Here is a 22,827-nt window from a genome sequence, read left to right as displayed (position 1 = left end):
AATAACATCTCCACCTCGCTGACAATCAACACTGGCGCACCTCAGGGATGTGTGATTTACTCTCTCTACACCCATGACTGTGTGGCTAGGCATAGCTCAAATGCCATCTACAAATTTGCTGATGATACAATCATTTTTAATCTCTCCCTGTCCCGGTGTAGAGTTCCCTCCTGCTTCAAAACATCTACCATTTTTCTGGTACCTAAAAAGACCAAGGTAACATGTCTGAACGAATGTCGTCCTGTCACACTCACCTCATTAATAAGCAAATGCTTAGAGAGGCTGGTCAAAGATTACATCTGCAGCTTACTGCCATCCACACTGGACCCCCAACAATTCACCTACCGACAAAACCATTTGACTGAATAGCCACAGTTCTACACACATCTGGAGAAGAAGGGTGCTTATGTGAGAATGCTGTTCTTGGACTACAGTTCAGCATTCAACACTATAATTCCATCCAGGCTTGACAAGAAGTTCAGAGACCTCGGCCTTGACCCTGCCTTGTGCATCTGGATCCTGGACGTCCTGTCAGATCACCGACAAGTGGTAAGAGTGGACTCCCTCACCTCTGTCCCTCTGACACTCAACACAGATGCCCCTCAGGGCTGTGTACTAAGCCCCTACTCTACTCTCTGTATATCCATGACTGTGTTGCCACCCACAGCTCCAATCTGCTAATTAAATTTGCTGATGATACTACATTGATTGGTCTAATCTCAAATTATAATGAAGGCAGCTTACAGAGAAGAAGTCATCACCCTGACACAGTGGTGTTAAGAAAACAACCTCTCCCTCAGTGCTGCAAAAACTAAGGAGCTGGTTGTGGATTACAGGAGGAATGGGGACAGGCTAATCCCTATTGACATCAATGGATCTGGGGTTGAGAGGGTGAACAGCTTCAAGTTTCTCGCCACCACATCACCGAGGATCTCACGTGGTCTGTACACACCAGCTGTGTGGTGAAAAAGGCACAACAGTTTGGTGTGGGCCCCCAGATCCTAAGAGCTTTCTACAGGGGCACAATTGAGAGCATCCTGACTGGCTGCATCACTGCCTGGTATGGAAACTGTAATTCCCTCAATTGCATGACCCTGCAGAGAGTGGTGCAGACAGCTCAGCGCATTTGTAGTTGTGAACTTCCCACTATTCAGGACATTTACAAAGACAGGTGCGTAAAAAGGACCCGAAGAATCATTGGGGACTCGGGTCACCCCAACCACAATCTATTCAGGCTGTTACCATCCAGGAAGCAGTACCGCAGCATAAAAGCTAGGACCAACAGGCTCCGGGACAGCTTCTTCCACCTGGCCATCAGACTGCTCAATTCATGCTGACATAACTGTATTTCTATGTTACATTGACTGTCCAGTTGTACGTACTATTTATTATAAATTACTATAAATTGCACTTTGCACCTTTAGGCGCACGTAACATAAAGATTTTTAATCCTCATGTATGTGAAGGATGTAAGAAATAAAGTCAATTCAATTCAATTCATTGTTGGTAGAATCCAAGATGGAGACAAGAGGGTGCACAAGAGTGAGATATACCGACTAGTGGAGTGGTGTCACAGCAACAACCTGGCACTCAATGTCAGTAAGACAAAAGAGCTGATTGTGGACTTCTGGAAGGGTGAAACGAAGGAACACATACCAATCCTCATAGAGGAATAAGGAATGGAGAGAGTGAGCAATTTCAAGTTCCTGGGTGTCAAGATCTCTGAGGAATTAACCTGGTCCCAACGTATCGATGCACTATAAAGAAGGCAAGACAGTGGCTATATTTCATTCAGAGTTTGAGGAGATTTTGGTTTGTCACCTGGAACACTCAAGATGTACCGTGAAGAACATTCTGACTGGCTGGTAGTGGAGTGCTACTGCACAGGATCAAAGTAAGCTATAGAAAGTTATAAAATTAGTCAGCTGCATTATGGGTACTAGCCTCTGTAGTATCCAAAACATCTCCATGGTGCAGTGGCTCAGAAAGCTGACATTTGTCATTAAGGACCCCCACCACCTAGGACATGCCCTGTTCTCATTGTTACCATAAGGAATTGTTCTTTTTCTCTATATTTATCATGTACTGCTGCTAAGTTAAATTTCACAACATATGCCAGTGATAATAAACCTGATTCTGATTCTCTCTTCACCAGGCAGCATCCTGTTAAATCCCCTCTGCACCTTCTCTAAAGTTTCCACATCCTGTAATGAGGCAACCAGAACGGAACACAATACTCCAAGTGTGAACTAGTCAGAGTTTTATAGAGCTGCAACATTACCTCACGGCTCTTGAACTCAATCAACGTTCAAAGTTCAAAGTTCATTTATTATCAAAGTATGTATGCATTATGCAACCAGGAAATTTGTTTCCTTACTGGCGGCCACAAAACAAAGAAACCCAAAAGAATCTATTTTTAAAAAAGGACTGTCAAACACCCAATGTGCAGAGAGAGAGAAGAAAACAAAAATATGCAGACAATAAAAGTAGGCAAATAGCATACAAAACTGAGTCCACAGCCACAAAGACAGGCATCACTGCTGACGGAGCAGGCCACAGCCTGGGTTCATCACAGAATTGAGTAAAATCTCATGGAGCAGCAAACTGAACCAGCCTGTTCCTTCCCTCCAGTCCCAACATCCTGACCTTTTCAATCTCACCCTGACTACTTTTCAATCTGGCCCCTGACTAATGAAGACATTCTTAAACATCTTATCAACTTGTGCTGCAAGTTTGAGGGATCTTTAGATGTGGATCACAAGATCCCTCTATCCCTCCACACTGCTAAAATTCCTGCCATTAACCCTGTTTATTCTGTATTCAAGTTTGACTTTCCAAAGTGAAGCAGCTAACCCATTTTTTGAGTGGGACTTTTCACAATAATAAACCAATATCAGTATCAATTATGCTGCCTATCCAAAACATTTGTGGCCCACACTGAAAAACTTTGAGCCACTCTCCCACTTCCTGTGCCTTCAGAACTTGAAGCAGAAATGAAGAACGTGGTTCTTGTCCTCCAGTAGGTATCAAACAAATCTTGTTTCACTCGGTTCTTTAAAACCACTCACCTGTTTTTTGATATTGAAATTAGATTAAGCAGAGGCAAAATTGCTTAATTAATTTAAAGTTGACAAAATAAATGTAAGAAAGGTGGTTTCTGTTTTTGACAGCTTGATGCCAAAATAACCACACTTGTATTCTTGTAGTCAGAACTTGTCTAGTTTGGAATAGCTGATTGGTTAAATAATGCCTTCTGCCAACAGTACATCAGGCCGACAGCTGATGGATGGGACTTGCATTTACTTAGTCGGAAAGATGAGGTTAATGAACCTATTGGCTTTCATGGGTTTCTGGGTATCAAGCCTTGAGAAATTGACAATCACGATGACTACAAGAGGGATTAAAATATAATTGTATGGAAATTCAGCCTTTATTTCAGTGTTGCAATCTCACATCCTTGTTAAAGTTCAGCCCACAAAGATTCGGTTTAAAATTTGTCCGACAAGTAACAGCAAAACTTACAGTGGACAGTCCCAAACTCGGCTGGGAAAGGAGGAGGGTTGGGCACAGGACTAGCAACCCCATCCTCTAAAAACCCAGTGCTACAGAAATTCAAAAAACCTCATTCCTGAGAGAAGAAGGATCTTTGCCTGGAAATTGTAAATTGCTCACTGGCATGTCTTTGGACCATGGTAAGAAACTGGAGCACCTGGAGGAAACCTGCACACACACAGGAAGGATGTACAAACTCCTTACAGTGGATACCGGGATTGAACTCTGAACTCTGACGCACCGAGCAGTAATGATGTTGCTATGTTACTGCTGAGCATGCTGGGGGAGGGCACACAGATGTAACACCGATAGAAACCTGGAGTACACTACCCAGGGAGATCAACATGCCCATTTTAGCACTAAATAAAAACTTAAATAAACAATCTAATTAGCATATGTTTCTGGAATCAAATACACAATAACATATATTCCAGTAATATAAAGATCTTAGCATCAATAATTCAACAAGTCAATGTACATGTGATAAATAAATGAACCTGAATTTGAATCATAGAACATTGAACATTTCAGCACAGAACTGGCCAACCTTTTTACCTACTCTGAGATCAATCTAACCCTTCCCTCCTACAAAGACCTCCATTTTGCTATCATCCAAGTGAAAATCTAAGAGTTTCTTAAATGTCCCTAATGTATCTGTGCAAAAGAAGACAAATTGTGCAAATAAACAACAAATAATACTGAGAACATGAGTTGTTGAGTCACTGAAGGTGATTCTGTTGTTTGTGGAATCAGTTCAATGTTGGGGTAAGCAAAGTTATCCACACCAGTTCAAAATCTTGATTGCTGTAGGTTAATAACAGTTCCTGAACCTGGTGGTGTGGGACCTCAGATTTCTGCACCACCTGTTCGATGGTAGTAGAGAGAAGAAAGCCTGGCCTGGATGATGGGGGTTCTTGGTGATGGTTACAGAGGGCACAGCCTCAAAACTGAAGCATGACCCTTTAGAATAGAGATAAAGAGGATTTTTTTTTTAGCCAGAGAGTAGTGAATCTGTGGAATGCTCTGCCACAGACTGCAATGGAAGCCAAGACCATGAGTATATTTAAGACAGAAGCTGACAGTTTCCTGATCGGTCAGGATATCAAAGGATATGGTGAGAAGGCAGGTCTATAGGGTTGAGTGGGATCTGGGATCAGCTATGATGAAATGGCGGAGCAGAATCGATGGGCTGAATGGCCTAGTTCTGCTCCAATGTCTTATAGTCTTACTGATACTGCTTTCTTGAGGCAGAGCTCCTTATAAATATCCTCAGTGGTGAAGTGGGCATTATCTTTGTTGAGTTGGGTGGCATTCACTATTTTCTGAAGTTACAGTACTGTGCAAAAGTCTTAGGCACACGCATATAGCTAGGGAGCTTAAGACTGATGCACCATCAATAACTCACTCTGAGACGTAAGAAGCGAGATATCGGCTTTTATTGACTGGAAGAATGAACAACACTACATCCTGGAGAATGAGGCCGGGCATCAGGCCTCAATCGCCTTTATACAGGGGTCTGTGGGCGGAGCCACAGGAGCAGTCAGCAGGGGTCTGTGGGAGGAGCCACAGGAGCAGTCAGCAGGGGGTCTGTGGGAGGAGCCACAGGAGCAGTCAGCAGGGGGTCTGTGGGAGGAGCCACAGGAGCAGTCAGCAGGGTCTGTGGGAGGAGTCACAGGAGCAGTCAGCAGGGGTCTGTGGGAGGAGCCACAGGAGCAGTCAGCAGGGGTCTGTGGGAGGAGTCACAGGAACAGTCAGCAGGGGGTCTGTGGGAGGGGCCACAGGAGCAGTCAGCAGGGGTCTGTGGGAGGAGTCACAGGAGCAGTCAGCAGGGTCTGTGGGAGGAGTCACAGGAGCAGTCAGCAGGGGGTCTGTGGGAGGAGCCACAGGAGCAGTCAGCAGGGGTCTGTGGGAGGAGCCACAGGAGCAGTCAGCAGGGGTCTGTGGGAGGAGCCACAGGAGCAGTCAGCAGGGGGTCTGTGGGAGGAGCCACAGGAGCAGTCAGCGGGGGTCTGTGGGAGGAGCCACAGGAGCAGTCAGCAGGGGTCTGTGGGAGGAGCCACAGGAGCAGTCAGCAGGGGTCTGTGGGAGGAGCCACAGGAACAGTCAGCAGGGGTCTGTGGGAGGAGCCACAGGAGCAGTCAGCAGGGGTCTGTGGGAGGAGCCACAGGAACAGTCAGCAGGGGTCTGTGGGAGGAGCCACAGGAGCAGTCAGCAGGGGTCTGTGGGAGGAGTCACAGGAGCAGTCAGCAGGGGTCTGTGGGAGGAGCCACAGGAGCAGTCAGCAGGGGGTCTGTGGGAGGAGCCACAGGAACAGTCAGCAGGGGGTCTGTGGGAGGAGCCACAGGAGCAGTCATCAGGGGGTCTGTGGGAGGAGCCACAGGAGCAGTCAGCAGGGGTCTGTGGGAGGAGCCACAGGAGCAGTCAGCAGGGGGTCTGTGGGAGGAGCCACAGGAGCAGTCAGCAGGGGTCTGTGGGAGGAGCCACAGGAGCAGTCAGCAGGGGTCAGTGGGAGGAGCCACAGGAGCAGGGGTCTGTGGGAGGAGTCACAGGAGCAGTCAGCAGGGGTCTGTGGGAGGAGCCACAGGAGCAGTCATCAGGGGGTCTGTGGGAGGAGCCACAGGAGCAGTCAGCAGGGGTCTGTGGGAGGAGCCACAGGAGCAGTCAGCAGGGTCTGTGGGAGGAGCCACAGGAGCAGTCCAGACAGGTATATGTAGTTTACCACAAAGACTTTTGCACAGTACTGTAGTAAGCGTGAGAGTAAGCATTAGGCATGGACTAGAAGGGCCGAGATGGCCTGTTTCCGTGCTGTAATTGTTATACGTTATATGTTATATGTAATTTTATGTATTGCCACAAATAAAAACAAATTTCATGAGTGATGATAAACCTGATTCTGATATGGGTCTCTATTGTGGACTGAGAGTGGGAAAGGGGCTGGGAGAGGGAAATCATTGTTGGGGAAAAGGGGAAGGGAGAGGCAAGGAGCAGGAAGCACCAGAGTCACATTCTGTGATGATCAATAAACCAATTGTTTGGAAACAAATGACCTTGCCTAGTGCCTCAGGGCTGGGTATGTCTGCATCCTTCTCTGCCATCTGTCCCCTCCCGCAGTGCTCCACCCTCTCCATTCCCAACATCCCTTGCTCCCACCAGATTTACCATCTCACTCTCCACTCCACATTGACAAGTACAGTACTGTGCAAAAGTCTTAGGTGCCCTAGCTTTATATATGTGCATCAGACTTTTCCTCAGGTTTATGACATAAATCATGATAACTTCATAAACACAAGAGATTCTGTAGATGCTGGAAATCATAACTTCTGTATTTCTACAAAACGTGCTTTTACCTGACAACGTCTGGAAGAATATTATAATTTGTCAAAGAGCAAAGTAGGGAGGCTGGAAAGGATTTCAAGATTAAATAGTATTTCAGAAAATTGACCCATTGGTTCACAATGGCTAGTTTCTGTTCATTTGAGAGATTAATGATGAAGTCTCTGAGAATGGAAGGTAATTATATTCAAGTGGACATTGATCGAAAAATAAAATTCTTTCCATTTTACTGTAATGTTGTGTTGTCATATTCAATGTACGTCATCTGCTACAATCACAATACTAGTGTCAATAACAGGATAAGCATCTGCTGAGAGTAATATAAGGGAAAGGCCATCACACAAATTCAGTGTGGTTGGCAGAATCACACTAAAACACTGGAAATATCATTGGATATGTCGGTCGCACACTGCACAGCAAAACAAGCTATGGTGATCATTTCAGAGTAGTCAAATCCCTGGAGGTCTAAAATCAATCATAATAACATGCTGTTCTATACAGGGCTTTTAATGGAAGTCACTCAGGTTTCTGCTCTTTGGATTCTAATCTCTATGGCAACCCAGGCACAATCTGGTACTGTGGCAGCATTTGAAAATCCTACCAATTTCACATTGACATTTTCTTGAACAGTGGCAATTATTGGGATGTTTTGTTATTATAGCTGAATTGGCTGAGATTTATTCTGCATTCATTCTTCAGTGAGGCAAAAGTGATCGGTTCATTAGTGACCACCATAAAAATCTGTCCTTGCTAAAGTAGTAATTGAAGGAAGAAAAATGCTTAGTAGGTATCAAAAAATAATGTGTAGAAATTACGTAGGAATTACATAGTAACGAAACCCAATTTCCCTTGGGATCGATAAAGTATGTCTGTCTGTCTGTCTTGACAGGGTTGACACAATCCAGCCATTGACACCATTGTTAATTATATGGAACTTTGCTCCATTTTTAGTTCTCATTTGAATAACACTATGCAAATTTCCAATTTATTTTCTGTCATTATTATTTTTGTGTGTACATCAAGAGCAGTCAAACTTCATTTTGTCTGAACCGAGTAAGTAAGTCTCTTTGATCTTGCCGTGAAACAATGATTGTCCATTTATGCTCCCTGCCCTGCTAAGTTCCTCCAGATTGGTATGCACGTTACTGGCTTGTTATGGCAACTACTGTGCCCGAGAATGCAAGAAAGACGAATGTATAGAATGTCAAATAGGAGGAGGTTTTGATGGACTTTGGAAGGTGTCTGGTTGTTGACCAGTAACTTCAAGTTCAATTTCAACTTTATTATTGTGATAGGCACACATGCATAAGGTATACAGTACTGTGAAAAAGTCTTAGGCACATATATATATTGAAGGCACCTAAAACATTTGCACAGTGTGGTGTTTGTCAACGTGGAGCAGAGAGTGAGTTTGTAAATCTAACAGGAGCAAAGGATGTTGGGAATGGCAAGGGTGGAGCTCCACTGGAGGGGTGTGGGACAGGTAGCAGAGAAGGCGTGCCAAAGGTGGGGAATGCCATGGTGCAAACATACCCAGCCCTGAGACACCCAGGCAAGGTCATTTGATTCCAAATAATGGTTTATTGATTGTTACAGAATGTCTCTGATGCTTCCTGCTCCCTCCCCTCTCTCTTCCCCTTTTCCTAACCATGACTCTCCTCCCTTTGTCCCCTTCCTACTCTTGGTGCACAATTGAGGCTAATATTAGAATCATGTTTATCATCACTCACATTCAGTATGTCCTGGAATTTATTTTTTTTGTGGCAGCAGTACAGTGCAATACTTAAAATTACTACAGTGCTGTGTAAAAGTCTTAGGCACCTCAGATACATATATAAGCCTAAGACTTTTGCACGGCACTATAAATGTCATGAAAGTTAGCTTTTTGCAGTAGCAGCACGCTACACACTCAAGTTGACATAAACTTAAATGCACATTCTTAAGTGTTCTCTTGCATTTCTTATACTCCTCAAGTACCTCATTTGTTCCTCTCTGCCTATACCTGCTATGTACCTGCTTTCTTTACTGAACCAGAGCCTCAATACCTCTCAAAAACCAAGGCTCATTAAACCCGTTATCCTTGTCTTTTATTCCAACAAGCTGCCACTTACACCTTTGCCAGAAAACAGCCTGTCCCCCTCCACACTTGCCAGATTCTTTCTGATACAATCAAAATTGGCCTTTCTCCAACTTAGAATCTCATCCTGAGAACTAGACCTACCTTTTTTTCCATAATTACCTTGAAACTAATGGGATTATGCTCAGTAGATGTAAAGTACTCCCCTGCCCAAACTTTTGTTACCTATGCTGTTTTGTTACCTAAACTTTTGTTTCCCTAGTAGGAAATCTAGTATCACACACTTTCTGTTTGATAGATAGATAGATAGATAGATAGATAGATAGATAGATAGATAGATAGATAGATAGATAGATAGTTAGATAGATAGATACTTTATTCATCCCCATGGGGAAATTCAACTTTTTTTCCAATGTCCCATACACTTGTTGTAGCAAAACTAATTACATACAATACTTAACTCAGTAAAAATATGATATGCATCTAAATCACTATCTCAAAAAGCATTAATAATAGCTTTTAAAAAGTTCTTAAGTCCTGGCGGTTGAATTGTAAAGCCTAATGGCATTGGGGAGTATTGACCTCTTCATCCTGTCTGAGGAGCATTGCATCGATAGTAACCTGTCGCTGAAACTGCTTCTCTGTCTCTGGATGGTGCTATGTAGAGGATGTTCAGAGTTTTCCATAATTGACCGTAGCCTACTCAGCGCCCTTCGCTCAGCTACCGATGTTAAACTCTCCAGTACTTTGCCCACGACAGAGCCCGCCTTCCTTACCAGCTTATTAAGATGTGAGGCGTCCCTCTTCTTAATGCTTCCTCCCCAACACGCCACCACAAAGAAGAGGGCGCTCTCCACAACTGACCTATAGAACATCTTCAGCATCTCACTACAGACATTGAATGACGCCAACCTTCTTAGGAAGTACAGTCAACTCTGTGCCTTCCTGCACAAGGCATCTGTGTTGGCAGTCCAGTCTAGCTTCTCGTCTAACTGTATTCCCAGATACTTGTAGGTCTTAACCTGCTCCACACATTCTCCATTAATGATCACTGGCTCCATATGAGGCCTAGATCTCCTAAAGTCCACCACCATCTCCTTGGTCTTGGTGATATTGAGACGCAGGTAGTTTGAGTTGCACCATATCACAAAGTCCTGTATCAGTTTCCTATACTCCTCCTCCTGTCCATTCCTGACACACCCCACTATGGCCGTGTCATCAGCGAACTTCTGCACATGGCAGGACTCCGAGTTATATTGGAAGTCTGATGTGTACAGGGTGAACAGGACTGGAGAGAGTACGGTTCCCTGCGGCGCTCCTGTGCTGCTGACCACCGTGTCAGACCTACAGTCTCCCAACTGCACATACTGAGGTCTATCTGTCAAGTAATCCACTATCCAATCCACTATGTGAGAGTCTACTCCCATCTCCGTTAGTTTGTGCCTTAAGATCTTGGGCTGGATGGTGTTAAAGGCACTAGAGAAGTCAAGGAATGTAATCCTCACAGCACAACTGACCCCATCTAGGTGAGAGAGTGATTTGTGCAGCAAATACGTGATAGCATCCTCCACTCCCACCTTCTCCTTATACGCAAACTGAAGAGGATCCTGGGCGTGCCTGGTTTGTGGCCTCAGATTCTGTATTATCAGCCGCTCCATGGTCTTCATCACGTGCGACGTCAAGGCAACAGGTCTGAAGTCATTCAACTCCTTTGGTTGTGGTTTCTTCGGTACCGGGACAATATAGGATGTTTTCCACTGTCTGGGTACTCTTCTCTGCTCCAGGCTCATGTTGAAGATGCGCTGTAGTGGTTCTCCCAGCTCAGTCGCACAGGCCCTCAGTAATCGTGGGGAAACTCCATCCGGTCCAGCCGCCTTGCTGGTACAGATCTTCCTCAGTTGACCTTCCACCTGTGCAGCCGTAATCCTGGGACTTCTGTGTACTGATTATGCAAACTTCCCTGAACACTTTTGACAAACTCTTTTCCCATCCAGCCCTTTTACAGTATGGGAGTCCCAGTCATATGCAAAATCCCCTACAACCACAACCTTATGCCTGTGATCTCTCTACAAATATGCTCCTCTAAATCAAGCAGACTGTTGAGTGGTCTATAATGTAATCAAATTAACATAGCCATACCTTTCAGTTCCACCCATAAAGCCTCACTAGACTAGTTCTCTGGTCTATCCTGTCTGAGAACTGCCATGACATTTTCCCTGACGAAAAAAGCCACTCTCCTTCTTTAATCCCTCCCACTCTATCACGTCAAACACAACAGAATTCCGGAATACTGAGCTGCCAGTCCTGCCCCACCTGCGACCAAGTCTCACTAATGGTTACAACATCATAACACACACAGAACCACCTTTTGTTCCTTGAACCAACAAAGCCTCTTCTCCCCCTTTCCCTTCTGAGCCACAGAGCTGGACTCAGTGCCAGAGGTCTGACCACTGTGGCTTTATTTTTCTTGGTCACCCCTTCCCCCCCCCCCCCCCACAACGTGTTGTTGAGGGGATTGGCCCCAAGCGTACTCTGCCTATCTTTTTATCCCCTTCAGTCACCTGTGCCCTGCATTTTGGGTGTACCTATCTCTCTGTCTATTAACACTTCAGCCTCCCAAATGATCCAGAGTTCATCCTGTTCCCGTTCCAAATCCTGAACATAGTCTGTTAAAAGCTGCAGCCCACTGGCCCACTCAGACTATGGCTGCTTTGCTCAAACCTAACTTCTTATTGGCCCTTGACAAGTTTCTAATTATGCACAATCTAATGTCCCTTCAGGAACTGTGGTGCACAGAATGTGCTGACTGGCCCTGCCTGCTTCTTTTAAGCTCTCTCTTCCTCTACGCAATTCGATGTCTCCTGAGGAGCTGTGCTGTGCAAAATGTGCCAACTGTTCCCATTTGATACTTTTAAACTCTCTCTCCCTCTACACATTCCGATGTCTCTTTGGGAACTGTGGCACGCAGGTGCTACCAAGTCCATCCAATTCCAGCTCCAACTCCTTAACCCGATCTGTTAGAAGCTGCAGCTGGATGCACTTCTTGCAGGTGTAGTTGTCAGGGACACTGGAGGTCTCCCTGCATTCCCACATCCCGCAAGAAGAGAATTCTACTATCCTGCCTGGCATCCCCACTGCTGGGAATGTGCAATAAGAAAGAAAAAATAAATAATGAAAAAAATACCTATGGTCTATGCCTCTCTCCACTGAAATCTCAATGAACCAAAGACCCGGCTCCACACTCTAAGAATGGCCAACTCCCACAATGGTTGTTCCACTTCAACCTCACTTCTTTTTATTGGATCTTGCCAAGTACCTAGTTATGCATATCCAATGTCTTCTTGGGAACTGTGGCGCGCAAAATATGCCAACTGCCTCCTGCTCAGTTCTTTTAACCCTTCTCTCCCTATACGAAATCCAATATCTCCTCAGGAGCTATGGCACGCAAAATGTGCTGCCTGCTCCTGCTTCTTTCTTTTTCAACTCAATCTCCCTTGGTATTGGTATTGGGACAGCACGAGAAGAGCACTTGTTCTGAACTTTGAAGGTACTTAATGATAGATGCTGCATTCTTCAGGCAGAGCTTCTTGAAGATGTACTCATTGGTGGGGAGAATTGTGCCTGTGATGGAGCTGACTGAGTCGACAGCCTCTGCAGCCTCTTGCAATCATGTGCATTGAAACCTCTATACCAGGCATTGATGCACTCAGTCACAATGCTCTCCATTGTACATCTATAGAAATTTGTGAGAGTCTTCGGTGACATACTCAAACTCTGAAACTGTCGTGGTCTGGTCCGGTTTGTGGTCCGCGGACTCCGGACGCCGGGTCCTCCGGCTGTCCCTTGTTTTGGTTGGACTAAGCCATAAACACGTGATGCTCATCTTGTTGTCTGCGAATGTAAGTGGCCCTGGGATTGAGTGTGGTTGGGGGATTGTCTTGTCAAGCTTCCCTGGCAAGATTCTCATGGAGCAAGTGGCTGGTGGAAGGCTGGTATGGCCACTTGCCATCTTTAGGATGCGTTGGAGAACCATTGCTTCTGGGAGCCTTGCTGTCAGTAGTTGGAGCTGTCATTGCGGTATGGATTCGGCCGTTTCCCGGGCCAGCTGGGTGGCCGTCAGCCACTCCGAGCTAGGTAGGGATCTGGTTGTTTCCGTAGCCAGCCAAGGATGCCGGCCGTAACGGCTACTCGGAGCAGCCCCGATGCAGAGATGGAACTGTCTGTCATCCTTCGGTGTTTGTCTCTTCCTGTCCTCACCTCCGTGCGGTAGGTCAGGCTGTCCTGCCGTTGCCCTGTGGGATAATCTGTCTTGTCTTGTCCTCGCCTCGGTGGGGTAAGTCAGGCTGTCCTGCCGTTGCCCTGTGGGGGGAATCTGTCTTGTCTTGTCTTTGCCTCCGTTGGGTAAGTCCGGCCATTCTGCCGTTACCTAATGGATGGTCCTGCCCCACCTTGGTGTGGAATGAAAGTTGAGTCCCGGCTTGTCGAAGGAGACGTCCCGGCTCTATGTCTATGTTCTGTCGAGTCTCATGTTAGTGTCTTGTTCAAGATGAGTCCCTGCTTGTCGAAGGAGAAGTCCCGGCTCTATGTTTATGTACAGTTCCCAGTCTGCCTCCAATCTCCAGCCAAGCCTCGACCCCAGCCTCAAGCCTCCAGCCAAGCCTCAAGACCCCAAGTTTCTAGCCAAGCCTCATCACGTCCTCGCCTGGGTTTGGGGGTCCAAGCCCGAGGCGAGACCCAGGATCCGAGTCCTTGTCCAGTCTCGAGCTCGGAGTCCACCCCAGGCTCCTTGTTCCCAGTCCCTTGTCCTGCCCTGTTCCTAGCACTACAGTGTCTGCGTCCTGCATTTGGGTCCTGATACAACACCCCCGTATGACAGAAACAAATTAAAGCCATTGGTGGTGGTGTGACTGTGAACAAAGTATCTGGAGAGACACTGAAGCCTGCCTGACCCAATATTACATGACAATTTTATATGCTAAAGATCAAAGGTAATGGCAGAACAATTCCATAGTTACAGTGTATCTACAATGCTTCCTTTGAATTACATACAATTTTTCAACACCTCCTTCTTCACACCCACATTCCAGACACCCAAAATGAATGTTAATCCCCACTGACTCTAGGCTGCATTCATTCATATGCAGACAAGTGTTTCCAGGTTTGCAACCAACACTAAACAGCCACTCCAGGAGGGCTATTGTTCAGAGCTGCATTTTAAATTCAATCTACAATCCACATTCAAATCTGAAGATGGGTTGGTCTTGAAATTGTTACGTACCCCGTGGGTATCTTGTGACTGTCACATGACCATGATGTAATTGAGTCTCTGCTGAGCATGATGTAATAATCTTGTGATGGTGGAGTGATGTGATTTTCCGGCCAGTGAGAAGCCTGTTTCAACAGGTATAAAAAGGGGAAAGCCCTGTGGTGATGCAGGTCAGTTCATTGTTTAATTCGTCAGTGACTCCGTTATGCTGCATATTTGTCTCGTGATGCAGTTTTGTTTTAAAGTGGAGTTTTACTTTGTCTTAAGTTTCAAAGGTTATTGCCAGCAGTCACGTACGACGCTGCCAGTTTAGTCCAGTCGGAGAGTGAAGAATTTATTGAAGTACGGAGACCCGAAGGATGAAGTAAAGTTGGTGTCATCGGCGGTAATACAAGATCGACCTTATTGAATCCTCGTTCAGAGGGTAGTGGCCTGCATCTGAGATAGTCCCTGCATTGTGAAAGCAGAAAGGGCTGGACGCAGCGATATCCGCCAAGAAAAGGTCAGTGCCTTTAAGCCGTTTTATTTCCTTCGTCTTAAATCCTTCGGTCAAGGCCTATTTCGTCTAGGATCAGCAGTAACGTCACGTCATCGAGCAATTCGTTACTTCAGGAAAGCCTGTCCTAATTGACTGTGAAGTCATTTGGACTTTTACATTTACTACTTTTAAGAGCTGTGTTCGCATTTATCGCTTTAAGAACTGTTCGAGTTGCTGTATAGCCATTAACTTCCGGTTAAGTTAATCGTTTGTTTACTTTTCATTTTTATTGAGCAGTGTTTAATAAATGTTTTATTTATAAAAAAGAACCTGTCTCCATTCTATATTCATTGTTGCTGGGCCATAACAAAATTATGGCCCAGCTATATACACTAACTCCAGAATATGCCCGAACAGCGTGCTTTCTTCATGATTACATCAAGATGATGGGCTCAGAATAGATTAATGGCCTGACTCATGAAGGAAAACATTCCAATAGACTTATTCAGCATCCTATCTACATGTAGAATATGGGTTTGTATTGTGAGGCTAAATCAGTTATTTTGCATTCGCTGTTCTTATATTAACCATCCATCAGTCAGCTTCTATTTGCCTCCTCTCATTATCCCAGCATGAGCAACCAATATGAATTCTTAGCTTCCTATATTGCAATTAATAAAATATTTTTAAAAATGAGAAATAGATTTTGTTTTGATGGTTTTGAATTCAGAAAATAAGAGATCAAATTTCCAGTGACTTGCAATATAAATCCATCAAACTTATTAACAACTGTTGCAGCAAAATAATTGTGAAAGCAGGATTGTTATAACAGATCGATAGAAAGAAATTAAAAGCAAGAGAAAAGTATTTTCATGATCAAAGCATGTTATATTTCCAGTAAAAGATCACTCCTCTACAGTACTATGAAAAAGTCTTTGGCATATACTGTATATATAGTTAGAGTGCCTATGACTATTGTACAGTACTGTATTTGTCAACATGGAGTGGAGAATGAGTTTGTAAATCTGGTGGGAGCAAAGGATATTGGGAATGGTGAAGGTGGAGCGCCATGGGAGAGCTGAGGGACAGGTGGCAGAGAAGAGAGTGCCGGGGGCGGAGGGTGGCGTGGACTATACTCTTTTCCATAGATGCTTCTTGGCCTGCTGAGTTCCTCCAGCATTTTGTGTGTGCTACTGGGATTTCCAGCATCTACAGATTCTCTCTTATTTGTGATTGGATTCCTATTGGTCACTGTAAATTGTCCGATGATTAGGCCAAGGTTAAATCAGGGGATTGCTGGACAGTACAGGTTAGAGAGCCAGAAAGGCCAGTTCCGTGCTGTATCTCAATAAGTAAGTAAATAAATAATGACAAGGGAATATACAGTAAATGATTGGGTACCAAAAATATTAAGTAGCTGAAGGACTTCATGTGCTGTACTTAGACTACCGTTTGTTTTATTATAACAGTGTCAGTAACATTACACTGTCTTATATAAACATGTACTTCACACTTTATGTCAACCTGTCAATCTTCAGGCTATGCCATTCAGAGACTTGTAGTAATATTATTTTTGACTGTATTGCTGGATCTACAGTATATGTGCCATTTTATTTCACCTTGGCCCCCGGAGGAACGATATTTCATTTAGCTGTATACATGTGTATGGCTGAATGCAATAAACTTGAATTTGAACTTGAATCTTATTTAGCCTGCATTTCCACAGATCGCTGAAAGTAGTAGGAAAGGTACCTTCATGCCCAAGTACAAGAGAGCAGGCATACACCTCCGTCACCGCCTGGTGTGGAGACTCCAATGTACAGGACCAGAAAAGGCTGCAGAGGTTTGTCGACTCAGCCAGGTCCATCGTGGACAAAACCCTCATCAACATCATGGACATTTTCTTAAGGCAGTGCCTCAAGAAGGCAGCATCCACCCTCATCACCATCCAGGACATGGCCTCTTCTTTGGAAAGGAGGTACAGGAGCCTGAAGGCACACACACACACAATGAATCATAATGATAAATGTGAGGTGATGCATTTTGGAAGGACAAACCAGAAGGCTGAGTGTAGGGTTAATGGTCAGTTACTTAAGAATGTGGATGAACAGAGGGACCTTGGGGTTCAAATCCATACATCCCTCAAGGTCGCTGCACAGGTTGATAGGATAGTTAAGAAGGCCTATGGGATGCTAGGCTTCATTAACGGGGGATTGATTTCAAGAGTAGAGAGGTCATGTTGCAACTCTACAAATCTCTGTTGAGAAACACACTTAGAGTATTGTGTTCAGTTCTGGTCACCTCATTATAGGAAGGATGTGGAAGCTATGGAGAGGGTGCACAGGAGATTTACCAGGATGTTGCTTGGATCGGAAAACAAGTCTTATGAGGCGAGATTAGCAGAGCTGGGACTTTTCTCTTTGGAGCGTAGAAGAATGAGAGGGGACTTGATAGAGGTCTACAAGATTATGAGAGGCATAGATAGGGTGGATAGCCAGTACCTGTTTCCCAGGGCACCAATAGCAAACACCAGAGGGCATATGTACAAAGTTAAAGGAGGGAAGTTTAGGGGAGACATCGGGGTAAGTTTTTTACATAGAGGGTTGTGGGTGCCTGGAATGACTTGCCAGGGATGGTGGTGGAGGCTAAAACATTAGGGGTATTTAACAGCCTCTTGGACAGGCATACGTATGAAAGAAAAATAGAGGGTTATGGGGTAGTATGGGTTGCGTACTTTTTTAAGGTATGTATGGGTCAGCACAACATCGAGGGCCAAAGGGCCTGTACTGTGCTGTAGTATTCTAGTGTCTAGTGTCTAGAATCAGAAACAGTTTCTTCCCCTCCACCATCAGGTTGTAAAATGGTCCTTGTCATTCCTTCTCTTTGTACTATATTTGTAACTTCTATAATTTTGTACTGTACTCCTGCCACAAGATAACAATTCACTGATAATAAATTGGATTCTGATTCTGGTGAGACCAAATAGATAGTAAGTCTTTGTCCTGAGTTTAGGGTATTCCAAAATCAGAAACGAAAAGAGATATAGAAGATCTGAGTGACAAGTTGTCCATGGAACAACTGCTAGAGAAAGAAAGAATTACAAAGTTTCAAAGACAGGTAATTGGACAGAAACAGAGTAGAGGTACATGGACTAAATATTGATTAAAGGGACCCACATCATGATTAGTATGGATAAGGTGATCTGTTGCAGTGCTGCTCAGATCCATGACTCTATGCCCATGGAAACAGAAGGACTTAGTGAATAGAAGGTGTGAATATTACCCCACCGATGCAGCAACAACCTGGCGCTCAACGTCAGTAAGATGAAAGAGTTGATTGTGGACTTCAGGAAGGGTAAGGTGAAGGAACACACACCAATCCTCATAGAGGGATCAGAAGTGGAGAGAGTGAGCAGTTTCAAGTTCCTGGGTGTCAATATCTCTGAGGATCTAACCTGGTCCCAACATATCGATGTAGTTATAAAGAAGGCAAGACAGTGACTATACTTCATTAGGAGTTTGAAGAGATGCCAACAAATACACTCAAAAACTTCTATAATTATATCGTAGAGAGCATTCTGACAGGCTGCATCACTGTCTGGTATGGGGGGGGGGCAGACTACTACACAGGACCAAAAGAGGCTGCAGTGGGTCATAAATTTAATTGGCTCCATCTTGGGTACTAGCCTACGAAGTACCCAGGACATCTTTAGGGAGCGGTGTCTTAGAAAGGCAGCGTCCATTATTAAGGACCTCCAGCACCCAGGACATGCCCTTTTCTCACTGTTACCATCAGGTAGGAGATACAGAAGCCTGAAGGCACACACTCAGCGATTCAGGAACAGCTTCTTCCCCTCTGCAATCTGATCCCTAAATGGACCCTACCTCACTTTTTTAATATATATTATTTCTGTTCAATATACATATACTGTAATTGATTGACTTATTTATTTTTTTATTTCTCTTACATTGAACTGCTGCGAAGTTAACAAATTTCACAACACATGCTGGTGATAATAAACCTGATTCTGATTCAATGAAAAACCTGCAGGAACATGGGAAACAAGGAAGTAGAAAGGAGCTTGTCATGACATTGTTATTCGAGCTGTCTTCCAGATAACACAAGGAAGGATAACACATTTTCCCTTCATTTGGAAAATGAAGGGAAACATTTGGTGGATCACAGAGCTCTGTTTCATGCCTGACCGCTCTATTGTTTAAGAGTGTTTAAGACACAATATGGCATCAAGGCATGAAACAGATGCAAGCAATTCCAACCTCTGGGTAAACAAATATTGATTTATTGGAAGGGAGCTTGGCAAACACTTGTGCTGAAGCATGCTGTTATTGACCAACAGAAGGATTAACAGCAGCGGAGATTAGATTTCCCATGTTGAATGTGAGTAAATCATTTGGTTAGGCCTAGTGTGCAATCTCATCTATTGAAAGGAAAATCCCCAGAATATAACTGTTAATGTTGATTGGTGCATCAAGGCCCAGCTGTGCATTGTGGAAGTGGTTCCTGGGTTGGTTGCAAGCCAGTGAGTGTGGCAAGTGTCTGACAGGATCTATTTACTTACTTATTGAGATACAGTGCAGAATAATGAGCTACTGCACACAGCAACCCCCAACTTAATCCTAGCCTAATCATAGAACAACTTACAATGACCAATTAACCCACCAGCCGGTACATCTTTGGACTGTAGGAGGAAACCGGAGCACCCGGAGGAAACCCACACAGTTATGGGGGAACATCCTTGTAGGCAGTGGTGAGAATTGAATCCAGGTCGCCTGTACTATAAAGCGTTGTGCTAACAACTATGCTACCGTGCAGCCCCCATACTCTGATTGATCTACTTCAATCAGAGGATTTTAATATTGCTGTCCTTGCTCCTTTTCAGTGTTCCTCTGACATTGCCTCTATAAAATCCTCTTCCAGTGGTTTTGGAGGATTAAAGATAAGAGTAGGTTTATTTGTCATTGAAGAATACACTGAAAGACACCATTTGTGTCAATGACCAACACAGTCTGAGGATCGTGCTGAGGGACAGCCCTCATTTGGTGCCCACAACTCACTAGACCCTAACCTGTACATCTTTGGAATATGTGAAGAAACAGGAGGGAGACATACACATGATCATGGGAGTGTGTAAAATCTCCCTATTCTTCCAGTGATTTTGGAGTGTTCTGTGTTGACTGTGTTGGTGGTAACCCTCGAGTGATTTCAGAAGCATAAGGATAAAGATTAACTTTATTTGTCACATGTGCATCAAAACATCAGAATATAGAAATATAGAGTGAAATATGTCTTATGTGCCAAGGAAACCTTGTGGGTTTCCTCTGGGTGCTCCAGTTTTCTCCCACATTCCAAAGACATATAGCTTAGGGTTAGTAAGCTATGGGCATGCTCTGATGGCACTGCAAGCATGACGATACTTGTGGGCTGCCCAACACAATCCTCACTGACTTGCTTTGACCCAAACAATAAATTTAATTGTATGTTTTGATGTATGTGTAACAAATAAAGCTAATCTTCATCTCTTTTCCTTTCTCTTTCTAACTATTTAGAGTTCTGTGTGAATTTTTCAATGCAATTAGCTCTTTGGGGCTTTCAACATTATCATTGTTTTTGGGCCCTAAAGATCTCTAAAGTTACCACCAGGCAAGTGGGAAGTCTGCTCTGGGTATTGCTGTATCACCGTGCAGCTTGTCTTCTGGTCAGTGACAAACGCTGGAAAAGTCATATTGTTGGGCTAACGACCCATTCAAGGCAATCGAGTTGCAAATATAATGTAATAGGTGACTATCACAGGAGAACTGGAAACACTTGTGGAGTGATAATAAGGATAATCATAAAGAATTTATGATCAATTTTATGAACATGTACAGTACTCCTCACAGAGTTCTTACTGATAACAATCCCACATCATAAAATTGTCCATAACAGCAAAGTGGAACTTCAAAATAAAGAGCAAAGACTAAAACTAAAAGTCTATTCGTCTTAGCGTGACCAAAATGAAACAATTTTCCTTGTGATAGATTAGCTATTGAATTCTTTCTTGCTGGTGATAGTGTGCACATTGTTCAAATTAAATACTGTTAGCTAATTCATCAATCCTTGCAGCATACACATCATGGCACACTGAAGGCACTTGTGCATATCTGGAAGCTGGGAACATGGAAGATGAATATGCTGGTGCCTGCGGAGTATAGACAGAGCTTGTCAGTAAAGACCCACTTTGGATTTTAGGGGTTGCAATGTATGTTCATAGGACTTCTGAGGACACTGGTCTCTCCAAAAAGTTTCAAGAGTAAACAATCAGATGAAATTAACACTGGAGAGGTGGTGTTCTATATTACTGATTCTGATTTACTGACCTCATGTGCATTGAAACATACATTGAAATGTGGCATTTGGATTAACAACCAACGCACACACTCAACGTTTTGAGAACAACTTCTTCCCCTCCACCATCAGATTTCTTAATGGTCCATGAACCCATGTTGGATATGCTCGGAAAAAAACAACTGTTTTCTTATGCTGGTTGTGTTACATTTGCATATTGATGAGCTACAGTCATTTAATTTCAGCATTCAGCCAGTGCTTTTTTGTACCCTCCATGGACAGGAATTTGGAAAGCAGCTGAATACTAAATCTGCTGCTGTCATCTCATGCTTGGCTCATGTACCAGGGCTGATCGTGAGTCATTCCATACTCTTGTGAGATGTAGACTTTGCAGACAATCTATCCTTAATTGGCACATTGACCTTCATAAATCAGAGTATTGAGCACAGAAGATGGGATGTTATGTTGAAGTTGTATGCGACATTGGTGAGGCCTAAACTGGAGTATTGTGTGCAGTTTTGGTCACCTACCTACAGGAAAGTTGTAAATAAGGTTGAAAGAGTACAGGAAAAAGTTTACAAGGATGTTGCTGGGACTGGAACACCTGAGTTATAAGGAAATATTGAATAGGTTAAAACTGTATTCCTTAGAATGTAAGAAATTGAGGGGAGATTTGATAGAGGTGTACAAAATTATGAGGGGTATAGATAGGGTAAATGCAAGCAGGTTTTTTCCACTGTAGGTCATAGGTTAAGGGTGAAAGGTGTAAAGTTTAAGGGAAACATGAGGGGAAACTTCTTCACTTCAGAGGGTCCTGAGAGTGTGGAACAAGCTGGTGGAACAAGCTGGAACAAGTGATGTATGCAAGCTCGATTTCAACATTTAAGAGAAGTTTGGAAAGGTACATGGATAGTAGGGATATGGAGGGCTATGGTCCCAGGGCAGGTTGATGGGAGTAGGCAGTTCAAATGGCTCGGCACAGACTAGATGAGCCACATTCCAAAAATATAAAACTTAGGTTTAGTAAGTTGTGGGTGTGCTATGTTGACACCAGAAGCATAGCAAAACTTGTGGGCTGTCCCCAAGCACATCCTCAGACTGTGTTTGCCACTGACAGAAAATGATGCATTTCACTGTATGTTTTGATGTACATAAAGCTAATCTTTTAATCTTTTTTTTACTCAGCAGATCAGGCAGCATCCATGGCAAAAGCAAGAAAGATAATGTTTCATTTGAAAGAACTGAAAGAAGGTGAGAAAGGCAGGTGTACGGGGTTGAGTGGGATCTGGGATCAGCCATGATGGAATGAATGGGCTGAATGGCCTAATTCTGCTCCTGTGTCTTATGGTCTAACTAGGAAAAAGAGAAATTAGTTTTGAAAACAGGAGATTCTGCAGATGCTGGAAATCCACAGCCACATATACAAGAAGCTGGAGGAACTCAGCAGGTCAGGCAGCATCTATGGAGAGGAATAAACAGTTGATGTTTCAGCCCGAGACTGTTCATCATGACTGGGAGGGAAGGGGGAAGTAGCTGCAAAATAGTTCTGAGTTACAGAAAAGGTAGAGGAGGAGGGGAGTATAATGGAAATGTCTGATGGGGTGAGGTCAGTGTTGTTATGGTGATAAACTGTTGGTGAATTCATCTAGACCAGGGGTTCCCAACTGTTTTTATGCCACGGACCAATGCCATTAAGCAGGTTAGAACCTCCTGATCTAGATGATAGATTAATCGGGGGGGGGGGGGGGGGGAGCGGTGGAAGTTATAGAAGATGAA

Source organism: Hemitrygon akajei, chromosome 26 (genome assembly GCF_048418815.1).
Source record: "Hemitrygon akajei chromosome 26, sHemAka1.3, whole genome shotgun sequence".
Taxonomy (NCBI): Eukaryota; Metazoa; Chordata; class Chondrichthyes; order Myliobatiformes; family Dasyatidae; genus Hemitrygon; species Hemitrygon akajei.
Note: the sequence above shows the minus strand (reverse complement) of the source record.